This window comes from Balaenoptera physalus (assembly GCF_965194825.1).
Source record: "Balaenoptera physalus genome assembly, chromosome: 7".
Lineage (NCBI taxonomy): Eukaryota > Metazoa > Chordata > Mammalia > Artiodactyla > Balaenopteridae > Balaenoptera > Balaenoptera physalus.
The window spans coordinates 84,959,465-84,980,558 of NC_138886.1; positions in this window are offsets into that span (position 1 = coordinate 84,959,465).

The window sequence follows — 21,094 nt, forward strand, 5'->3', positions numbered from 1 at the left end:
CAATGAAAGACTTAATGTTCTAGTCATTGAAAAAATATATATGATGAAGATGGGAAAGGTTTTTCAGATGAAGAATGGTTTATCTTGGTTACGATACAATTAGTTACGTAGTGTCGTCCTTAACTGATGTTTGGATTTATTGTTTACAATGCACATGCAAGGTGTGATGATTCAGTAAAGTGGTTGATTTTAAAAATAAACACCCGAAAACTGATACGTTAAAGCATATGTTCACTTCGGAAAATAGCACTCATTACGGAGTCTACCGTCCAGTTGGCTGTTGAGATGGTTGCACTGAGTTATAGTCACTGACTTGTCCACCTCTTGTTAGTGCGTGATGGAGTCCACCACATCACTGTCCAGCTTTCAGGCCTTTTCCAGCTCTATGATCTCATAATTCTGACTTCCTTGATGCTCCTTTATTTGAAGGTGACACGAATAGTCACCATTTCCAAATGAGAAATGTTTATAAAAGATCAAAGAGTGTCCACGATACCCTAAACCAGATGGCTGCAGTTTCTGGAAAGTAGTCAGGTAGAATGGTGTTATGAAATACATACCCAGGCTTTGAAAACAGACAGACCTGTTTGTGAATCTCAGTTAAGGTGCTAACGAATTACCTTGGCAGTTTAATTAACCTCTCTAAGCCTCATTTTTCTCCTCCTTAAAATGGGGGCAATAGCATTTTATGCTATATAGGTGATGTTGTGTATAATAAAGACAATAAACAATGAAAAGCATTTCATATGGTGCCTGTTATGAGGAGGACAGTAAATACAGTAAGCAGTAGATTAAGAAAACCAACAAAACAATAGCTTGTTTAGTTCTGAAATCCTTAGACCTTCCTCTTGTTGGTAGTTTTAGCTGTAGACATCATTATACTCTTGGTCAAGGAGAGGGTATATTTTACAAACAGTTTTACAAAAATAGAACATAAATTTGCTGGTGCCAAGCTCTAAACACATTCACGCAGTGTGGCAAACAGCATCTTGCTTTCATTTACTTACACGTGGCCAGCTGGAGCTAGGACTGAAAGCCTTGCCTCTTGGTGTTGAATTCCATAAGATAAAAGAGTCAGACTGAAGTGGCATCTTAACTATCTTGGCCAGGTCTGTCTATGGGTGACCTTGTCTATGGTCTTTCAAGTTTGTCTCATTTCTGAGCTCCTCAAGATCTGCCTTTAGAATGAAACTATATGTAGGGACATGCCTATATGTGTATGTCAATATTAATCAGTCTGAGGGCAGGAAATTCAAAGATGTCAGGCTTCATATACACCAGGTAGCAGAACTGCAGTGGTGCATGAAGCAGGAATGGTTTTCTGTGGAGGAGTTTTCATCCCCACCTTGCATCCAGGACACTGACTGTACTGTCGGTTCCAGCCTTCTTAGAAATGAAGTAAAAATCTGTTGCTTAAAACTGGTGGTTCCTCAGTGCTTGTAGAGCAACAGATCCTTTTATAGTCAGACAATTTAATGGACCCCCGCCCCCACGCTCTGGCTTGTACTTTCAATATCTGTTGCTTGAGAAGATACAAAATGGCAAAAAAGTACAGCAAATTTAGTGACATTTTATGAATGTGTATTTTATCTGTAATAAGCATTGACTCAACTCTGTGTAACAATTAGACATTTCCAAATCTAGGCTTAACTCCTTTCCCTAAAAGAGCTGAATTAAATTAGAGGTTTTTTTTTTTTTTTTTTTTCTTTTCTAACAACCATTGGGAGTGTTCTTGATTTGCACTAATGTAACCAAAGGGCACATCTTGGCGTTTTTCTTAAAATAAGGTAACAATAACCTGGCAGGTGAATTCAGTCTTCCTTTGAGAAGACAGAAAGCTGCTTTTAAATGTAAGGTTTTTCTCACACTAGACAATGCCCTCCCTGCCTTTCCACTACAAGCTTCAGGTACTCTTTGCCTGAATATAAGGACGTGTCACACACCACACCTTTGTCCACTTCAAAAAGACAAGCATATTGCCTCTATTGCGGGTATGTATCAGTCAGGATTGGCTTCATCATGTTGCAGTAACAAACATCTCCCAAAAGTTAATGGCCTAAACCATAAAGGTTTGTTTCTCACTTACATTACATGTTCAGTGCAGATAGCCAAGGGGCTGTGCGCATTCTCTCAGAGACCCAGGGTGGCTAAGCAGCTACCACCTTGAATTACAGGCCACTGTGCCACGTGGAATAGAGAATTTGAGTCTTGCATCAAGTCAGTGTTCTGTCCTGGAAGTGACCCATGTCATTTCTGCTCTCTACTCATTGACCAAAACCAATCACGTGGCCTCACCCAATCACCTGGGAGCTAGGAAGTGCAATTCTCCCCTGAACCTGGGAGACTGATCAGTTTGATGAACAGCACCAATGGCCACCACTACATTCTGAATAAATATTTGGTGACTAATTTACTTCCTTTCCTCAGAATAGAGCTCATGGATCTTTCTTACTTCCAGTTGGATTCTCTTTTATTTCTCTTCTTGAGGACTTAGAGATAAAAAATAGGGCCTATCACATAGTATCAAGAATGCATTTTATTTTTCAATCCGTTGTTCTCTTCAACTTTATTTTCCTTGCATTACTTATTCCACTCCTGGGACTTTCGACCTGTTATATTCCCTCCTAGCTTTGACCATACTCTGAAAACCTGAGACTGAACCTTACAGGGCTCCTGACCAACATGGGAAAAAGCATTTGCTTGTCTCCCTTTCTGGGGCCTGCCTTGTGTCACACTTTTTTCCCTCCCAGATGTTCTTACATTAGTATTACGAGATTCCTGAGCTTTTCTGAGAGAGCCCCACATTCTTCCCCTCCTCCTCTACTGAACTTTCAACTCCAGAATCTCTTAGGCCTTGTAAAGGTATTTGTGCTGAGAAAATCACAACCCTGGTTAGAGTCAGTTCTCTCTTCCAGTAAAAATAGTATGTTTCATGAAAGAAGGAGCTTTGCTGAAAGACGGTTCTAGCTGCTTCGTACATTGTATCTGTTCAGATTTAATGCCCACGTTGTATAGTTTTAGTAACCATTATGTTGGTTCAGGTCAAAGCTGCAGTAATATAAGTTATCTACTCAGATATTAAAAATCGTAGTTGCTAAGAAGAACTGTACAAAACTAGCTTCTTCCAAAGTGAAAAGGTTTTGTATTTTTTAAAAAACAGACACATTGCTTATAATCAAACCCTTTAAAAACTTTGGTGTATATTTAACAGACTTAAACTTTCCCATGATGAGATAGTTCACTCTGAGGTAAAACAGATAGATATGTTTATCCAAACATGGGTATAGTCTTACTTCTAAGCCCTTCCCTTAAAGCCATCTATAGAGATATATACAGCTATAGAAATGTCTTTGCAACAGAAAAATGCAATGGAAAATAAACCAGACCATGCCTTGCATTGAAAGCAAGTGATGTGATATATTGTACGGCAGGCAACTTTAAACACTTCTGTTAGGTCAGTCTAACTTTCTAGCCTAAGATTAGAATCCAAACATGGCTACGCCAATGTATGTGGATCTCTATACGAAACACATGTGAATAACATTATTTTTGGGGGAGATTATGGGCAGGCCCTTTCTTGTAAATATAATTATCTGGGATTATGGTTCAATTCCTGGCACTGTCGGTGAGGCTTAGGAGCTTTACAGGGAATGGCAGGTTTTGCTCTCCGTATGTCATAGCTCCATTTTGACCAAGAATGACAGTCCGTGAAGCAAGCAGGATTGTTTTTTTCCCTGCCAGGTGCGAGATGCTTCCTGTAACAAGAGCAGCACGGAAGCTCCTTCCCAGGGAAGAAAAAGTGATAAAAAATGAGAAAAAAAATTTCGAGTGACAAAAAATTGAATAGAACAGGCTTTTTACAAGTGTGTTTGCTTTGGTTCCACAAGGTGGCGGTAAATACGTTCCTAAGTAGCCATCTGCTTGGGAGAATAATGAAGCCACTCAGTGGCTGAGTAGTTACTGTGTGTGCTGCAGGAATTGATGCTGTTGAAACCAGAGGAAACGCATTTAAAGCCCGGGTGAGTGTTGTTCACGAGAATCTACCTCTGCAAACTGCTTCCTTAACTCTCAGGAGAGAAATGAATCAGAGGAAGAAAAGAGCAGCCTGAATTCAGATAGTGAGGTTCTGCCAGCCACCAAGATGGGGACCACAAGACTTGCTTTCTCTTTACTACGGTCGTGACGTGTTCTTTAAGTTAGATAATTAGCAAGCCATCTGTTGGCCTTCAAGGCTGAAGATACAGTCTATAACTGAATGATGAATTGGGCAAAAAGAAATTCAGAAGCACTGTCCTTAGAGCAAGCGGGCATAGAATGACCGAATGACACTAACATTAGTTCGTTTAGATTTTTACCTGGAAAGATAAATTCATTTAGAAGTTGAAAGGAGCATATTCATATAGTTAAATTTGTACTCCTTAAAATGTCAACCTTTTAGTCTGGATCAGTAGAATCAGAATGATTGCTTCAAAGCCATGCTTTCTGATGCTATTAATGTTGGAATAAGAACATGCAAGATTTAGATTAGATACAGGAAGTTTCTAAACATGTAAATTTAAGTCCCTTTTCTGTAGGTTTAACCAAATTAGATGATTCCATATGAATTATTTAGGACCCTCCTAATCCTTTATCTGGATCCCCATCTCTCCGCTGAAGGGGAGATCAGCCACTTGGAAGCGCATATTGGGCTACTCAGCACAAATGTCAACAAACACTGATTGAACAACCACTGTTCAATTCAGGCCCTGAAACTCAAGGATGAGAGAGGCACATTGTCTGCTCTCAAGGAAAGAAAGTCCCCTTCTTCTCCATCTCTTTGCAAAAATTGGTTAGTAGTCCTGTTTATGACCTTTGTTTTCATATAAAACTTGAGAGCACAGTTGATGAAGAATCGATCTGAAGTTTCCGTTGGGTTCCTGAATAGGCATTTAGCTGTGCAGCTAGTCCTAGGTGGGTCTTTCTCATGGCCGTTACATAGCTAGTGGAGTAAGAGTTTTCATTAACTTTCCTTGGCAAGGGCTACAAAACAGTTTTATTTTCCTCTCTGATCATAGGATGACCAATAGCTAGTAAGTAGCACTTTCTCGGGACAAAGTGAGGAAATAAAGTCTAATATTTAATATGAGCTTTACATTCTTTGAAGACCTTCTTTCTAGTGAGCTCAGTCTGCTTCTTACAATGACTATCTCAAGGCATAAAACACAAAGAAGTGCTATTGTCCCCATTTTACAGATGGGGAGACTGAAGCAATAGCAAATTACATCATCTGTTGGGGATAAAGTTCATAATGGGGTACTAGAGTATGTTGTATAGCATAGGGCCTCTGTTTGACTAGAAATTTTTTTTTTGTACATTAGGGAAAGGTGTACTCCCCTGGGCAGATGTAGCCCCATGGGCACCCGGCTTGGTAAAAGGAGCATGGGCTAGATTTCAATTCCTACTCACCTCCTTGGTTGAGTACCTTTGTGCAGTACATAACTTGCACATCTCTGTGTCATTCCTGTCCCTGTTACCACTTCATACTTGGGAATTAGACTCTTAAATGATTTGGCCAGAAAATTTAGCATTGGAAAATCTGGGAACATGGCAGATGTGTAAATGAGTATTTGTTCAATGAATGGATTAAGTCAGGCATTCCATCACGTGGGCCTGGTCACCTGGTACCATTGTATCACCATGGCCATGGAGCTCCCTACAAGGGCATGTTTAGAGCAGAGGTAGAGGTCAGGGTTAGGCATGGTTCTCAATTGAGTGCCTCTTCTTCCTAAGAATGTTATATTCCTTTGGAAGTACTTGCTCCTAATCCTTATGCAAAAGAGGAATAAGAGGAATAAAACCACTAAGACCACTTGTCATTTCCTTGGAGCTGACCACGTATCTATAAGTAGGTGGGGCACCCTGCATGGGGGGCTGGGAAGAGGATACCACCAACGGCCCTCCTCCTTCCATGCCCACAGGAGTCTTGGGCAAGAAGGTGTGGTGGAGGGTCATCTTAGGGTTCTATTAGACAGACTGAAATTTATGAATGGACCTGGACCTACTGATAGGGACCCCTCAGGGCGATAGGGCTTCAAATGCTTCTTCCCTTCCATCCGGGGTCAGAGAGATTGTTCAGTAAGCAGTTAGAAAAAAATGGATTCTTTTGTTCAAGGGCTTGGAAAGCACCCTGCCATCTCAGCCATCTCTCAGATGGAATGGAGAGTATCAAGCCTGAAGCTTCTTTATTTAGAGTTATAATCATTGGAGCAACAGAGTTTCCTCTTCCTCTTGCATCTTCTATCACACCCTGCTTGTTAGGCTAGGCAGGTCAGAGTAGGTTTTTGATTAATACCTAAAGGTTGCTGATAATGGCCAGCTTGGTCTAGACAGGGTGTGAGCCTGGAACAGGTCAGGTAGCAGATAACCCTCAGAGAACTCCTCTTTGCAAATGGCAGAATTAGGGCATCTTTTGCATTGTAGGTTATTTTCACAATGCAACTGTGAAAATGAAATTTTCCTGCGTTGAAAAAGAGACCCTCCCTGAACTCTTGGGCAGCTCAAGTATTATATCTGGATGCTTTAGGTCCTCAAACAAATATGATTTCTTTGTGTTTTTAATTTCCATATTTTGAACAAATTTTTCAACTGGTTGCCTTATTTAATTGCTTGGTTGTTTATGTATTAATCTTTTGGGCGGGGCAAGGTGAGTGAACAGGTGGGAATGCCCTAATGAAAGGATTCTCTGACTTTCAAGAAACTCTACATTAGCAGGCATGCAGCAAGATGCCTGACTCTGCCTTGACTTCTGAATTCTGACACACAGAATTTTTACTGCATGTACGGTTTACCCACCAGTCAATAGATTCCTGCTGCTATAAAGATTTTACAGCTGCCCAGTGACAATATGATGCTGAGACATGGAGAGAAGCATGGGCATTAAAGAATGTCTCCAGATGAGGAGGTGTACTCATGGGGGCAACCTCCAGAGAGTGCATAAAGACCAGCTGAGGGGGGTGTCTGCTGGGGAGTGTTACTTAAAGCTGAACTTTGCCTCATGAAAAACAGAAAGATGCCTACTGTTATGGCAATGTTTCCAGGTAGGTATTGTTTCTTTATCCTCAATAGGAATAACATTTCTAAGCATAATTTTGACTAGTGTTCCTTCAGGAGCAATGCTGGGAAAAATCCCTTACTTATCTTCTAGCTTCTCGAGACTTCCTAAGCTTTGTACCAGCTCCGGAGAAATTAGTACCTGAATTGTGGTCAGTTGATATAATGCCATATTAGGCTGATGGTTGCCCACATGAAAGCAATACCAAATTGTGAATTTATTTTGCTAGGAACTTTGACTCTTTTCTGAGTGAACCTTTGTAAATTTTAGCAGAGAGTACCTTTTTTTTTGCTCTGAATTTTAAAAAATCTTTGTAATTTCAGTTTTTAGCATACCATTAGGCACATAGAAAGAGCTATAACTGCAGAATGAATAAACAAATGAGTGAATGGAATGGCGGCCAGTGCTCTCAGGGTACACTAAACATTTTCCTGCATGTGAGATAGCCTGGGACCTGGGATCCTTTACCAGAGTGCTTGCACCTGGACAAACGTCCCCTCCAGCATCAGAGTACGAAGAACTTATAAGGGACCAAAAATAACCACACGCATGTGCAGTTGGGGCAAATTATGAACAGCAAGATACAAAAAGGCCAAAACCCAGCTGCCACTTCTGAGGTGCCAAGAGCGAAAGCAGGGTCCTGCACATGATCCCTGCACACAGCACCACCAAGGGGGTCGCAGGCCACTTAAGCCAAGCCTCCTGAGCCACCCACCGATCCGCCCTCACCCCATTTAAGGGGCCAGCTCAGCCTCCCCATCACCCTCCCCGCCCCGCCCTGCTGCAACATGAGTCCTAGTAAAGCCTTGCCTGAATTCCTCCTCTGGCCTCTTATCAATTTCTACTGATTAAAGAGTCCAAGGACCCAGGTGGGTATCAAACAGGGTCTGCTGCATTATTGTCAAGTCTCCTCAAAACCATAGCCTCACTGATTTGGAGAAATCATTGAGCCACGAAAACGCTGCTGGTGACCTAAGTTTCCAGTGATCACTGGTGTTTCCACAGTCACCTCTTCCTTTGTTTACACATCCAAACGCACAGAAATCACAAACCAGTACACTGAAGTGTTCTCCTCTTGTCCCATGAAACCCAGAGAGAAAAGACTTAAAAAGAGGGGCACATAGTTCAGCATTTTTTGGTTAGACCCCTTTTTTGGTTCTCTGCTTTCTCTCAGGCCTGTGCATGTGGGCCAGTGAGAATTTGCATGGTTACCTGCAGACATAGTGCTCTAAACTTGGCCAAGCGTTGATGTTACTCACCAAACTCATGAGGTAACAAGGTCAAATTTCTGGATTGTGGATTTAGCCTCAGTAATTTATAGTCACACCACAAATGCCCAGTTGGGGTGTCAAGTCCTGTGGCCACACTCATGTTAGTGACATTCCTCCTTGAGGATCTAGTTTGTGCTGTCCTATTTCAAACTTGTGTATTCTTTCACCACTAATTATATAACCCCAACAACTTCTGTTTGTTCTCTGCATTGAAAAAATATAGTGATTTATAATATAGGTTATTATACGCACACTTTGAAATGTGCAATGGACCATTCAGCACAGAAATTGTGAGACTCATTCATTCATTCATTTACTATTCTGAACACCTAGCACAGTGCCTGGCAGGCAGGAGTCAATCAATACATGTGTGTGAGTGAATGAGAGAAAATAGCATGTAATATCCAGTTTTTGAAAAACACGCCAAAGGTGTGAGAAGTTTTTTTTGTTTTGTTTTGTTTTATTGAAATATAGTTGATTTACAATGTTGTGTCAGTTTCTGTTGTACAGCAAGGTGATTATATATATGTATATACATATATACGTATATATGCATATATATACATATATATGCATACATATACATTCTTTTTCAGATTCTTTTGCTTTATAGTTTATTACAAGATATTGAATATACAATAGGACCTTGTTGCTATCTATTTTATATATAATAGTCTGTATCTGCTAATCCCAAACTCCTAATTTATCCCTTCCTTCTCCCCTTCCCCTCTGGTAACTGCAAATTTGTTTTCTATGTCTGTGAGTCTGTTTCTATTTTGTAAATGAGTTCATTTGTATCATTTTTTAGATTCCACATATAAGTGATATCATACAATATTTGTCTTTCTCTGTCTGACTTACTTCACTTAGTATGACAATCTCTAGGTCCATCCGCGTTGCTGCAAATGGCATTATTTCATTCTTTTTATGGCTGAGTAATATTCCATTGTATATACGTACCACATCTTCTTTATGCATTCATCTGTTGATGGACATTAAGGTTGTTTCCATGTCTTGGCTATTGTAAATAGTGCTGCTGTGAACACTGGGGTGCATGTATCTTTTCGAATTAGAGTTTTCTCTGGATATATGCCCAGGAATGGGATTGGTGGATCATATGGTAACTTTGTTTTTAGTTTTTAAAGGACCCTCCATACTGTTCTCCATAGTAGCTGTATCAGTTTACATTCCCACCAACAGTGCAAGAGGGTTCCCTTTTCTCTACACCCTCTCCAGCATTTATTGTTTGTAGATTTTTTGATGATGGCCATTCTGACAAGTGTGAGGTGATACCTCATTGTAGTTTTGATTTGCATTTCTCTAATGATTAGTGATGTTGAGCATCCTTTCATGTGTTTGTTGGCAATCTGTATATCTTCTTTGGAGAAACGTCTATTTAGGTGTGAGAAGTTTTTAATGCACAAAACATATAAGGCTTAATGACAGGCACAATTTTAAATGCTTTACCTATATTAGCACATTTAATCCTTGTTAACAGTCCCTAGAGGAGATTTTCATGGTCATCCCCACCTTATAAATGAACACATAGGGAAACTGGACACATGTGAAGGTGGAGGAGGCTGTCCAAATCAGTGAGTGGCAGAACTGAGGTTTGAACCCAGGCATCCTGTGCCCAGAGATTGTGCCTGTAACCACGATCCCACCATACCTCTCGAGTTGTGATGCTGCCAATGTTCTTAGGTGCCCAGGAGGAGCATGATATAAAGTGCAATTCATTTAAAAAAGAAGAAATAAGCTCTGTGCTCCAAGTTTATTCCAGACTTGAAGCAAATGTTTGTGATTTCACTTAGGAGTTAGGGAGGGAAATTGGAATCCATCAAGGTACACATCAATGTACTGAAATCTTATCTCTGCTGATTTCCTACCTCATATTTCATGTTGCACATAAAATACCTTGGACTTCTTTGTCCTCAGAAACTCTCACAAAGGGCAATTGATTTAATGACGTCAATTGATCAATCTTTGTACTGTAGTCTTATCACAAATGTTACAAAACTATTTTTATTGTGTTTCCTTTTGAGTAGCTATCGAGACAGTCCAGATCCACAGCTAATTCCCACTTCTATGCAACTTCCTCAGCATATGGTGGGTGTTCACGTCTAGACAGTCTGCCCGTAAAACTAAACTTGAAGATAAAGGACGATGAATCTGGATAGTGGATTCAGTTCCATAAGCACCTCCTGTGTTCTCTTTTTTATTTGTAATTTTTGATTATGCTTATTAATTATGAAAGTAATGCATAATTGTCACAAATGAAACAATATGAAGGTATATAAAGAAAAAGTTAATACTTCCTCAACACAGGCGCACACACACACACACACGGATATTTCTCTCCCTCCTAGCATACACAATAGTAACAGCCAAGTATTTATCTTTCACATTTTCCCCTATCCTAGTGAAAACATATACAAATATAGATACATATATTATTAAACACAGTGTGCATTTTTTTTTTACAGTTTAATAGACTTCATTTTTTAGAGCAGTTTTAGGTTCATAACAAAATTGGTTGGAAGGTACAGAGATTCACCATATATCCCCTGTCTCCACACACGCATAACCTCCTCCATTATCAACAACCCCCACCAGGGTGGTCCCTTTGTTACAATCGATGAGCCTACATGCAATGTATTTTTTAACATAACAATATTTGCCAATATTTGACCGTTTTGACCTATAAGATTGGTAATTTCATATGGTTCAATATACTATCAGGTCCGTTGTTATAGACTGCAATAATAATTTAAAATAAATGCATAGATGCACAAAATTCCATCATGGTTATTTAACCATTCCTCATGGAGAGTCAGGTTGTTTCCAGTTTTTTAGAGCACAGCATTACTGCGGTAAACATCCTTCACCGTCTCTCTCTCTCTCTTTTTCAAACAATTGTTTACAGCTATATCTCACTTTCTTAGAACATAACTTGGCACATGGAAGGTGCTCAATAAACATTTGTTAAATGACTAAATGAATGAAGGGGCTCTGATGCTGTCATGCCAGCTGTGTGACTCTTAGGCCACTCATCTGATTTACTAACTTGCCATTGGATGGGACCATGGGTTCTCCACAGCCCTTCTTATTCTTCTTCCGTCCTCTTGCCATTCACTTCTACCAGTGGCAGCCAGTGAGAGTTTTTTTTATCATACTCACAGCTTCCTTTTTATTTCCTTAAAAAAAAGCTTTGTTGAGATATAATCCACATACCATACAATTCACTCATTTGAAGTGAATGATTCTGTGTGTTTTTAGCATATTCACAGATATGTGCAACAATTAGCACAATTTTAGAACATTTTCATCACCTCAAAAAGAAATTTCATAGCTTTTATCTATCTCCACTCTATCCCTCCTCCCCCTCCATCCACCCTCACTCAGCCCTAAGAAACCACTAGTCTATTCTCTGTCTCTATTTTGTCTCTACATATTTCCCCATTCTGGACATTTTTTATCAATTAAGTCATATCATATGTGATCTTTTGTGATTAGTTTCTTTCACTTAGCATAATGTTTTCAAGGCTAATCTATGTTGTAGTGTGTATCAGTACTTTATTTCTTTCTATGCTGAATAATATTCCATGGTATGGATATACCTCATTTTATTTATCCATTTATCAGTTGATGGACATTTGAGTTGTTTCTACTTTTGGCCATTATGAATAATGTTATAAACATTCATGTACATGCTTTTGTGTGGATGTATGTTTTTTCTTTTGGGTATATACCTGGGAATGAAATTTCAGGGTTATATGGTCACTCCATGTTTAAGTTTTAGGGGAACTGCTAGACTATTTTCTAAAACACCATTTTATATTCTCACCACCAGTGTATGAGGGTTCCAATTCCTCCACATGTTTTTTTTCCTCTTCTGGCCCATCCCATTACTGTCCAAGCAAGCTTGATTATGATATTTTCATAGTAGCTTTCTGAAAGCTCCAGAACATAGAGGATGCAAAATAGCATAGTAGTATGGACTCTAAAGACAAAAACCTTGTTTGAATCTAGCTTTGAGACTTTGGGAAGTTATGTATCCTCATTGTGTCTCAGTTTCCTCATCTATAAAGTCAATTCCTCCACATCTTTGCCAACATTTATTGTTATCTGACTTTTTATTCTAGCCATCCTAGTAGGTGTGAAGTGATAGCTAATTTTGATTTTGATCCTCATTTCCTTAATGACTAATAATGTTGAGCACCTTTTTATGTGCTTCTTGGTCATTCGTATATCTACCTTGGAAAAACATGAATTAACCCTATTTTAACTGGGTTATTAGTCTTTTTATTCCTGAGTTGTAAGGGTTCTTTATATATTCTGGATACTAGTCCTTTATCAGACATACACAGGTTCCTTTATACTGAAGTTCTCCTTGTGGTATTCCCCACTTTCTTCAACTCACCCTACTTGCTCTTGGGTGATGCGCCCACAAGACATAGAGGGAACCAGGAAGAAAGAGCTCCCTGTGTAAAAGTGTACAGTCTGCATGTCTTCAGCTGGCATTCAGGAGCATGTGTGCGTATCTCCTCATCCTAATAGATCCTAGACCAATAAAGCCAGAACTGGTCTTTTTTGAAAACCACCTCATTGCAGAGAGCTGCTTATTGAGTAGTGGATTAATGTCCAAACCTCTTAGCTAATTAGTGTGGACCACAAATCACCCTTATGTAATTAGACTTGACAGTCAAATGAGAAGTCAAAGCAAATGTTTCAACTGAGTGTCTGCCCCTTAGAACCTTTGAGACAGCTGGACCGGCTGTTTTGTGTCTTCTCTAGTACAGTGCTGATAACTTCATGTTATGAGTAATATTTTCTATTTTGCACAGTCAATTACTTCATGGAAAAATCCAAGGATGCTTTATATATTAAGGTTATTTTCTCAAGTCCTAAATGGAGATTTGATCTTGAATGATTGGATTTCATTCCGGAATGAGATATTTGTTGATTTCTCTGATGGGAAAAGTCAGAAGTAGTTAAAAAGAAGACAAGACCAATAGGACATATTAGTGGGGTAACTGTTAAGTTGCAAATGAAGAAAATAAAAATCACTACCCCAAAATCCCTCCCAATATTCCTTTGAAATCCTCTTAATAGATGGGTTATATCTAAATTGGTATCTGAAGCTGTTACTCCAAGAGCATTCCTTTGGATAGATGCCTAACATTTGTCCTTTTATATAACTGTCTTTCATTACAAGAACAGATTGTGTAATGGTAATGGGTAAATGATAAATTTGGTTGTAATCACCAGCTGTTCAGAAACTGAGATATTCAGTCTGTGGCAATATGAATACTTGCTTTTAATCTTGGTGATTTTAAAACCACCCTTTCTACAGATGATTGACACAAAAGATAGTCTTTTTAAAAACTGAGATATAATTGAAATATAATATTGTGTAAGTTTAAGGTGTACAATGTGATGATTTGATACATTTATATATTGCAATATGATGATGACTGAGTGTGTTGGCTAAAACCTCTATCACATCACATAGCTTTCATTTTCTTTTGTGGTGAGAACAGTTAAGATCTAGTCTTTTTTTTTCAATTTTAGAATTTTAATTAGTTTTTTATACAACAGGTTCTTATTAGTTATCCATTTTATACATATTAGTGTATATATGTAAATTCTAATCTCCCAATTCAACACACCACCACCCCACCCCCGCCACTTTCCCCCTTGGTGTCCATACGTTTGTTCTCTACATCTGTGTCTCTATTTCTGCCCTGAAAACCGGTTCATCTGTACCATTTTTCTAGGTTGCACATATATGCGTTAATATACGATATTTGTTTTTCTCTTTCTGACTTACTTCCTTCTGTATGACAGTCTCTAGATCCATCCACATCTCTACAAATGACCTAATTTTGTTCCTTTTTATGGCTGAGTAATATTCCATTGTATATATGTGCCACATCTTATTTATCCATTTGTCTGTCGATGGGCATTTAGCTTGCTTACATGACCTGGCTATTGTAAATAGTGCTGCAATGAACATTGGGGTGCATGTGTCTTTTTGAATTATGGTTTTCACTAGGTATATGCCCAGTAGTGGGATTGCTGGGCCATATGGTAATTCTATTTTTAGTTTTATAAGGAACCTCCATACTGTTCTCCTTAGTGGCTGTATCAATTTACTTTCTCACCAACAGTGTGAGAGGGTTCCCTTTTCTCCACACCCTCTCCAGCATTTGTAGTTTGTAGATTTTCTTTTTTTTTTTTGACTGAATGTTTTACTTTTAACTCTTTTTTTTTAAACATCTTTATTGAAGTATAATTGCTTCACAATGGTGTGTTAGTTTCTGCTTTATAACAAAGTGAATCAGCTACAGACATACACACGTTCCCATATCTCCTCCCTCCCGCATCTCCCTCCCTCCCACCCTCCACATCCCACCCGCCCAGGCAGTCACAAAGCACCGTGCTGATCTCCCTGTGCTATGTGGCTGCTTCCCACTAGCTATCTATTTTACATTTGGTAGTGTATATATGTCCATGACACTCTCTCATCCTGTCACATCTCACCCCTCCCCCTCCCCATATCCTCAAGTCCATTCTTTAGTAGGTCTGTGTCTTTATTCCCATCTTGCCACGAGGTTCTTCATGACCTTTTTTTTTTTTTTCCTTAGATTCCATATATATGTGTTAGCATACTGTATTTGTTTTTCTCTTTCTGACTTACTTCACTCTGTATGACAGACTCTAACTCCATCCACCTCATTACAAATACCTCCATTTCATTTCTTTTTATGGCTGAGTAATATTCCATTGTATATATGTGCCACATCTTCTTTATCCATTCATCCAATGATGGACACTTAGGCTGCTTCCATGTCCTGGCTATTGTAAATACAGCTGCAATGAACATTTTGGTACATGACTCTTTTTGAATTATGGTTTTCTCAGGGTATATGCCCAGTAGTGGGATTGCTGGGTCGTATGGTAGTTCTACTTTTAGGTTTTTAAGGAACGTCCATACTGTTCTCCATAGTGGCTGTATCAATTTACATTCCCACCAACAGTGCAAGAGTGTTCCCTTTTCTCCACACCCTCTCCAGCATTTATGGTTTGTAGATTTTTTGATGATGGCCATTCTGACCGGTGTGAGATGCCTCATTGTAGTTTTGATTTGCATTTCTCTAATGATTAAGGATGTTGAGCATTCTTTCATGTGTCTGTTGGCCATCTGTATATCTTCTTTGGAGAAATGTCTATTTAAGTCTTCTGCCCATTTTTGGATTGGGTTGTTTGTTTTTTTGTTATTGAGCTGCATGAGCTGCTTGTAAATCTTGGAGATTAATCCTTTGTCAGTTGCTTCATTTGCAAATATTTTCTCCCATTCTGAGGGTTGTCTTTTCATCTTGTCTATGGTTTCCTTTGCTGTGCAAAAGCTTTTAAGTTTCATTAGGTCCCATTTGTTTATTTGTGTTCTTATTTCCATTTCTCTAGGAGCTGGGTCAAAAAGGATTTTGCTGTGATTTATGTCATAGAGTGTTCTGCCTATGTTTTCCTCTAAGAGTTTGATAGTGTCTGGCCTTACACTTAGGTCTTTAATCCATTTTGAGTTTATTTTTGTGCATGGTGTCAGGGAGTGTTCTAATTTCATACTTTTACATGTACCTGTCCAATTTTCCCAGCACCACTTATTGAGGAAGCTGTCTTTTCTCCACTGTATAAGCTTGCCTCCTTTATCAAAGATAAGGTGACCATATGTGCGTGGGTTTACCTCTGGGCTTTCTATCCTGTTCCATTGATCTATATTTCTGTTTTTGTGCCAGTACCAAACTGTCTTGATTACTGTAGCTTTGTAATATAGTCTGAAGTCAGGGAGCCTGATTCCTCCAACTCCATTTTTCGTTCTCAAGATTGCTTTGGCTATTCAGGGTGTTTTGTGTCTCCATACAAATTGTGATATTTTTTGTTCTAGTTCTGTGAAAAATGCCAGTGGTAGTTTGATAGGGATTGCATTGAATCTGTAGATTGCTTTTGGTAGTAGAGTCATTTTCACAATGTTGATTCTTCCAATCCAAGAACATGGTATATCTCTCCACCTATTTGTATCATCTTTAATTTCTTTCATCAGTGTCCTATAATTTTCTGCATACAGGTCTTTTGTCTCCTTAGGTAGGTTTATTCCTAGGTATTTTATTCTTTTTGTTGCAATGGTAAACGGGAGTGTTTTCTTAATTTCACTTTCAGATTTTTCATCATTAGTATATAGGAATGCAAGAGATTTCTGTGCATTAATTTTGTATCCTGCTACTTTACCAAATTCATTGATTAGCTCTAGTAGTTTTCTGGTAGCATCTTTAGGATTCTCTATGTATAGTATCATGTCATCTGCAAACAGTGACAGCTTTACTTCTTCTTTTCCGATTTGGATTCCTTTTATTTCTTTGTCTTCTCTGATTGCTGTGGCTAACACTTCCAAAACTATGTTGAATAATAGTGGTGAGAGTGGGCAACCTTGTCTTGTTCCTGATCTTAGTGGAAATAGTTTCAGTTTTTCACCATTGAGGACAATGTTGGCTGTGGGTTTGTCATATATGGCCTTTATTATGTTGAGGAAAGTTCCCTCTATGCCTACTTTCTGCAGGGCTTTTATCATAAATGGGTGTTGAATTTTGTCAAAAGCTTTCTCTGCATCTATTGAGATGATCATATGGTGTTTCTCCTTCAATTTGTTAATATGATGTTTCATGTTGATTGATTTGTGTATATTGAAGAATCCTTGCATTCCTGGGATAAATCCCACTTGATCATGGTGTATAATCCTTTTAATGTGCTGTTGGATTCTGTTTGCTAGTATTTTGTTGAGGATTTTTGCATCTATGTTCATCAGTGATATTGGCCTGTAGTTTTCTTTCTTTGTGACATCTTTGTCTGGTTTTGGTATCAGGGTGATGGTGGCCTCGTAGAATGAGTTGGGGAGTGTTCCTCACTCTGCAATATTTTGGAAGAGTTTGAGAAGGATAGGTGTTAGCTCTTCTCTAAATGTTTGATAGAATTCACCTGTGAAGCCATCTGGTCCTGGGCTTTTGTTTGTTGGAAGATTTTTAATCACAATTTCAATTTCAGTGCTTGTGATTGGTCTGTTCATATTTTCTATTTCTTCCTGGTTCAGTCTCGGTAGGTTGTGCATTTCTAAGAATCTGTCCATTTCTTCCAGGTTGTCCATTTTATTGGCATAGAGTTGCTTGTAGTAATCTCTCATGATCGTTTGTATTTCTGCAGTGTCAGTGGTTACTTCTCCTTTTTCATTTCTAATTCTATTGATTTGAGTCTTCTCCCTTTTTCTCTTGATGAGTCTGGCTAATGGTTTATCAATTTTGTTTATCTTCTCAAAGAACCAGCTTTTAGTTTCATTGATTTTTGCTATTGTTTCCTTCATTTCTTTTTCATTTATTTCTGACCTGATCTTTATGATTTCTTTCCTTCTGCTAGCTTTGGGGTTTTTTTGCTCTTCTTTCTCTAATTGCTTCAGGTGCAAGGTTAGGTTGTTTATTCGAGATGTTTCCTGTTCTTGATGTAGGCTTGTATTGCTATAAACTTCCCTCTTAACACTGCTTTTGCTGCATCCCATAGGTTTTGGGTCGTCGAGTCTCCATTGTCATGTGTTTCTAGGTATTTTTTGATTTCCCCTTTGATTTCTTCAGTGATCACTTCGTTATTAAGTAATATATTGTGTAGCCTCCATGTGTTTGTATTTTTTACAGATCTTTTCCTGTAATTGATATCTAGTCTCATAGCGTTGTGGTCGGAAAAGATACTTGATACGATTTCAATTTTCTTAAATTTACCAAGGATTGATTTGTGACCCAAGATATGATCTATCCTGGAGAATGTTCCATGAGCGCTTGAGAAAAATGTGTATTCTGTTGTTTTTGGGTGGAATGTCCTATAAATATCAATTAAGTCCATCTTGTTTAATGTATCATTTAAAGCTTGTGTTTCCTTATTTATTTTCATTTTGGATGATCTGTCCATTGGTGAAAGTGGGGTGTTAAAGTCTCCTACTATGATTGTGTTGCTTTCGATTTCCCCTTTTATGGCTGTTAGTATTTGCCTTATGTACTGAGGTGCTCCTATGTTGGGTGCATAAATATTTACAACTGTTATACCTTCCTCTTGGATCGATCCCTTGATCCTTATATAGTGTCCTTCTTTGTGTCTTGTAATAGTCTTTATTTTAAAGTCTATTTTGTCTGATATGAGAATTGCTACTCCAGCTTTCTTTTGATTTCCATTTGCATGGAATATCTTTTTCCATCCCCTCACTTTCAGTCTGTATGTGTCTCTAGGTCTGAAGTGGGTCTCCTGTAGACAGCATATATATGGGTCTTGCTTTTGTATCCATTCAGCCAGTCTGTGTCTTTTGGTGGGAGCATTTAATACACTTACATTTAAGGTAATTATCGATATGTATGTTCCTATTCCCATTTTCTTAAATGTTTTGGGTTTGTTATTGTAGGTGTTTTCCTTCTCTTGTGTTTCTTGCCTAGAGAAGTTCCTTTAGCATTTGTTGTAAAGCTGGTTTGGTGGTGCTGAACTCTCTCAGCTTTTGCTTGTCTGTAAAGGTTTTAATTTCTCCATCAAATCTGAATGAGATCCTTGCTGGGTAGAGTAACCTTGGTTGTAGGTTTTTCTCCTTCATGACTTTAAGTATATCCTGCCACTCCCTTCTGGGTTGCAGAGTTTCTGCTGAAAGATCAGCTGTTAACCTTATGGGGATTCCCTTGTGTGTTATTTGTTGTTTTTCCCTTGCTGCTTGTAGTATGTTTTCTTTATATTTAATTTTGGATAGTTTGATTAATATGTGTCTTGGCGTGTTTCTCCTTGGATTTATCCTGTATGGGACTCTCTGTGCTTCCAGGACTTGATTAACTATTTCCTTTCCCATATTAGGGAAGTTTTCAACTATAATCTCTTCAAATATTTTCTCAGTCCCTTTCTTTTTCTCTTCTTCTTCTGGGACCCCTATAATTCGAATGTTCATGCGTTTAATGTTGTCCCAGAGGTCTCTGAGACTGTCCTCAGTTCTTTTCACTCTTTTTTCTTTATCCTGCTCTGCAGTAGTTATTGCCACTATTTTATCTTCCAGGTCACTTCTCCGTTCTTCTGCCTCAGTTATTCTGCTATTGATCCCGTCTAGAGTATTTTTAATTTCATTTATTGTGTTTTTCATCGTTGCTTGGTTCCTCTTTAGTTCTTCTACATCCTTGTTAAATGTTTCTTGCATTTTGTCTATTCTATTTCCAAGATTTTGGATCATCTTTACTATCATTATTCTGAATTCTTTTTCAGGTAGACTGCCTATTTCCTCTTCATTTGTTAGGTCTGGTGTGTTTTGACCCTGCTCCTTCACCTGCTGTGTGGTTTTTTGTCTTCTCATTTTGCTTATCTTACTGTGTTTGGGGTCTCCTTTTCACAGGCTGCAGGTTCATAGTTCCCGTTGTTTTTGGTATCTGTCCCCAGTGGCTAAGGTTGGTTCAGTGGGTTGTGTAGGCTTCCTGGTGGAGGGGACTAGTGCCTGTGTTCTGGTGGATGAGGCTGGATCTTGTCTTTCTGGTGGGCACGTCCACGTGTGGTGGTGTGTTTTGGGGTGTCTGTGGCCTTATTATGATTTTAGGCAGCCTCTCTGCTAATGGATGGGGCTGTGTTCCTATCTTGCTAGTTGTTTGGCATAGGGTGTCCAACACTGTAGCTTGCTGGTCGTTGAGTGAAGCTAGGTCTTGATGTTGAGATGGAGACCTCTGAGAGATTTTCGCCATTTGGTATTACGTGGAGCTGGGAGGTCTCTTGTGGACCAGTGTCCTGAAGTTGGCTCTCCCACCTCAGGGGCACAGCCCTGATGCCTGGCTGGAGCACCAAGAACCTTTCGTCTACATGGCTCAGAATAAAAGGGAGAAAAAATTAGAAAGAAAGAAAGAAAGAGGATAAAATAAAATAAAATAAAGCTATTATAATAAAAAATAAGAAAAAAATTATTAAGAATAAATGTATTCAAAAATTTTTTTTAATTTTTAAATATAGATTTATTAATTTTTTATAGTAAAAAATAAGAAAAAAATTATTAAGAAAAAATTTATTAAGAAAAAGAATTTTAATTTTTTAAAATAAAAAATATGAACAAACTTATTAAAATTTTTTTTTAATTTCTAAAAACAGAAAATAAGGAAAAAATTATTAAGAAAACATTTATTCGGAAAAAAAAATTTTTTTTTTAAGTAAAAAAAAAAAAACAAAGAAAAAACAAACAAAACAAAACATGGGCGGGCCTAACCCTAGGACTAATGGTGAAAGCAAAGCTATACAGACAAAATCTCACCCAGAAGCATACACATATACACTCACAAAAAAAGGAAAAGGGGGAAAATTAATACATCCTGCTCCCAAAGTCCACCTCTTGAATTTGGGATGATTCGTTGTCTATTCAGTTATTCAACAGATGCAGGCACATCAAGTTGATTGTGGAGTTTTAATCCACTGCTTCTGAGGCTGCTGGGAGAGATTTCCCTTTCTCTTCTTTGTTCGTACAGCTCCCGGGGTTCAGCTTTGGATTTGGACCCGCCTCTGCATGTAGGTCGCCTGAGGGCGTCTGTTCCCCGCCCAGACAGAACGGGGTTAAAGGAGCAGTTGCTTTGGGGGCTCTGGCTCACTTAGGCCGGGGGGAGGGACGGGCATGGATGTGGGACAAGCCTGCGGTGGCAGAGGC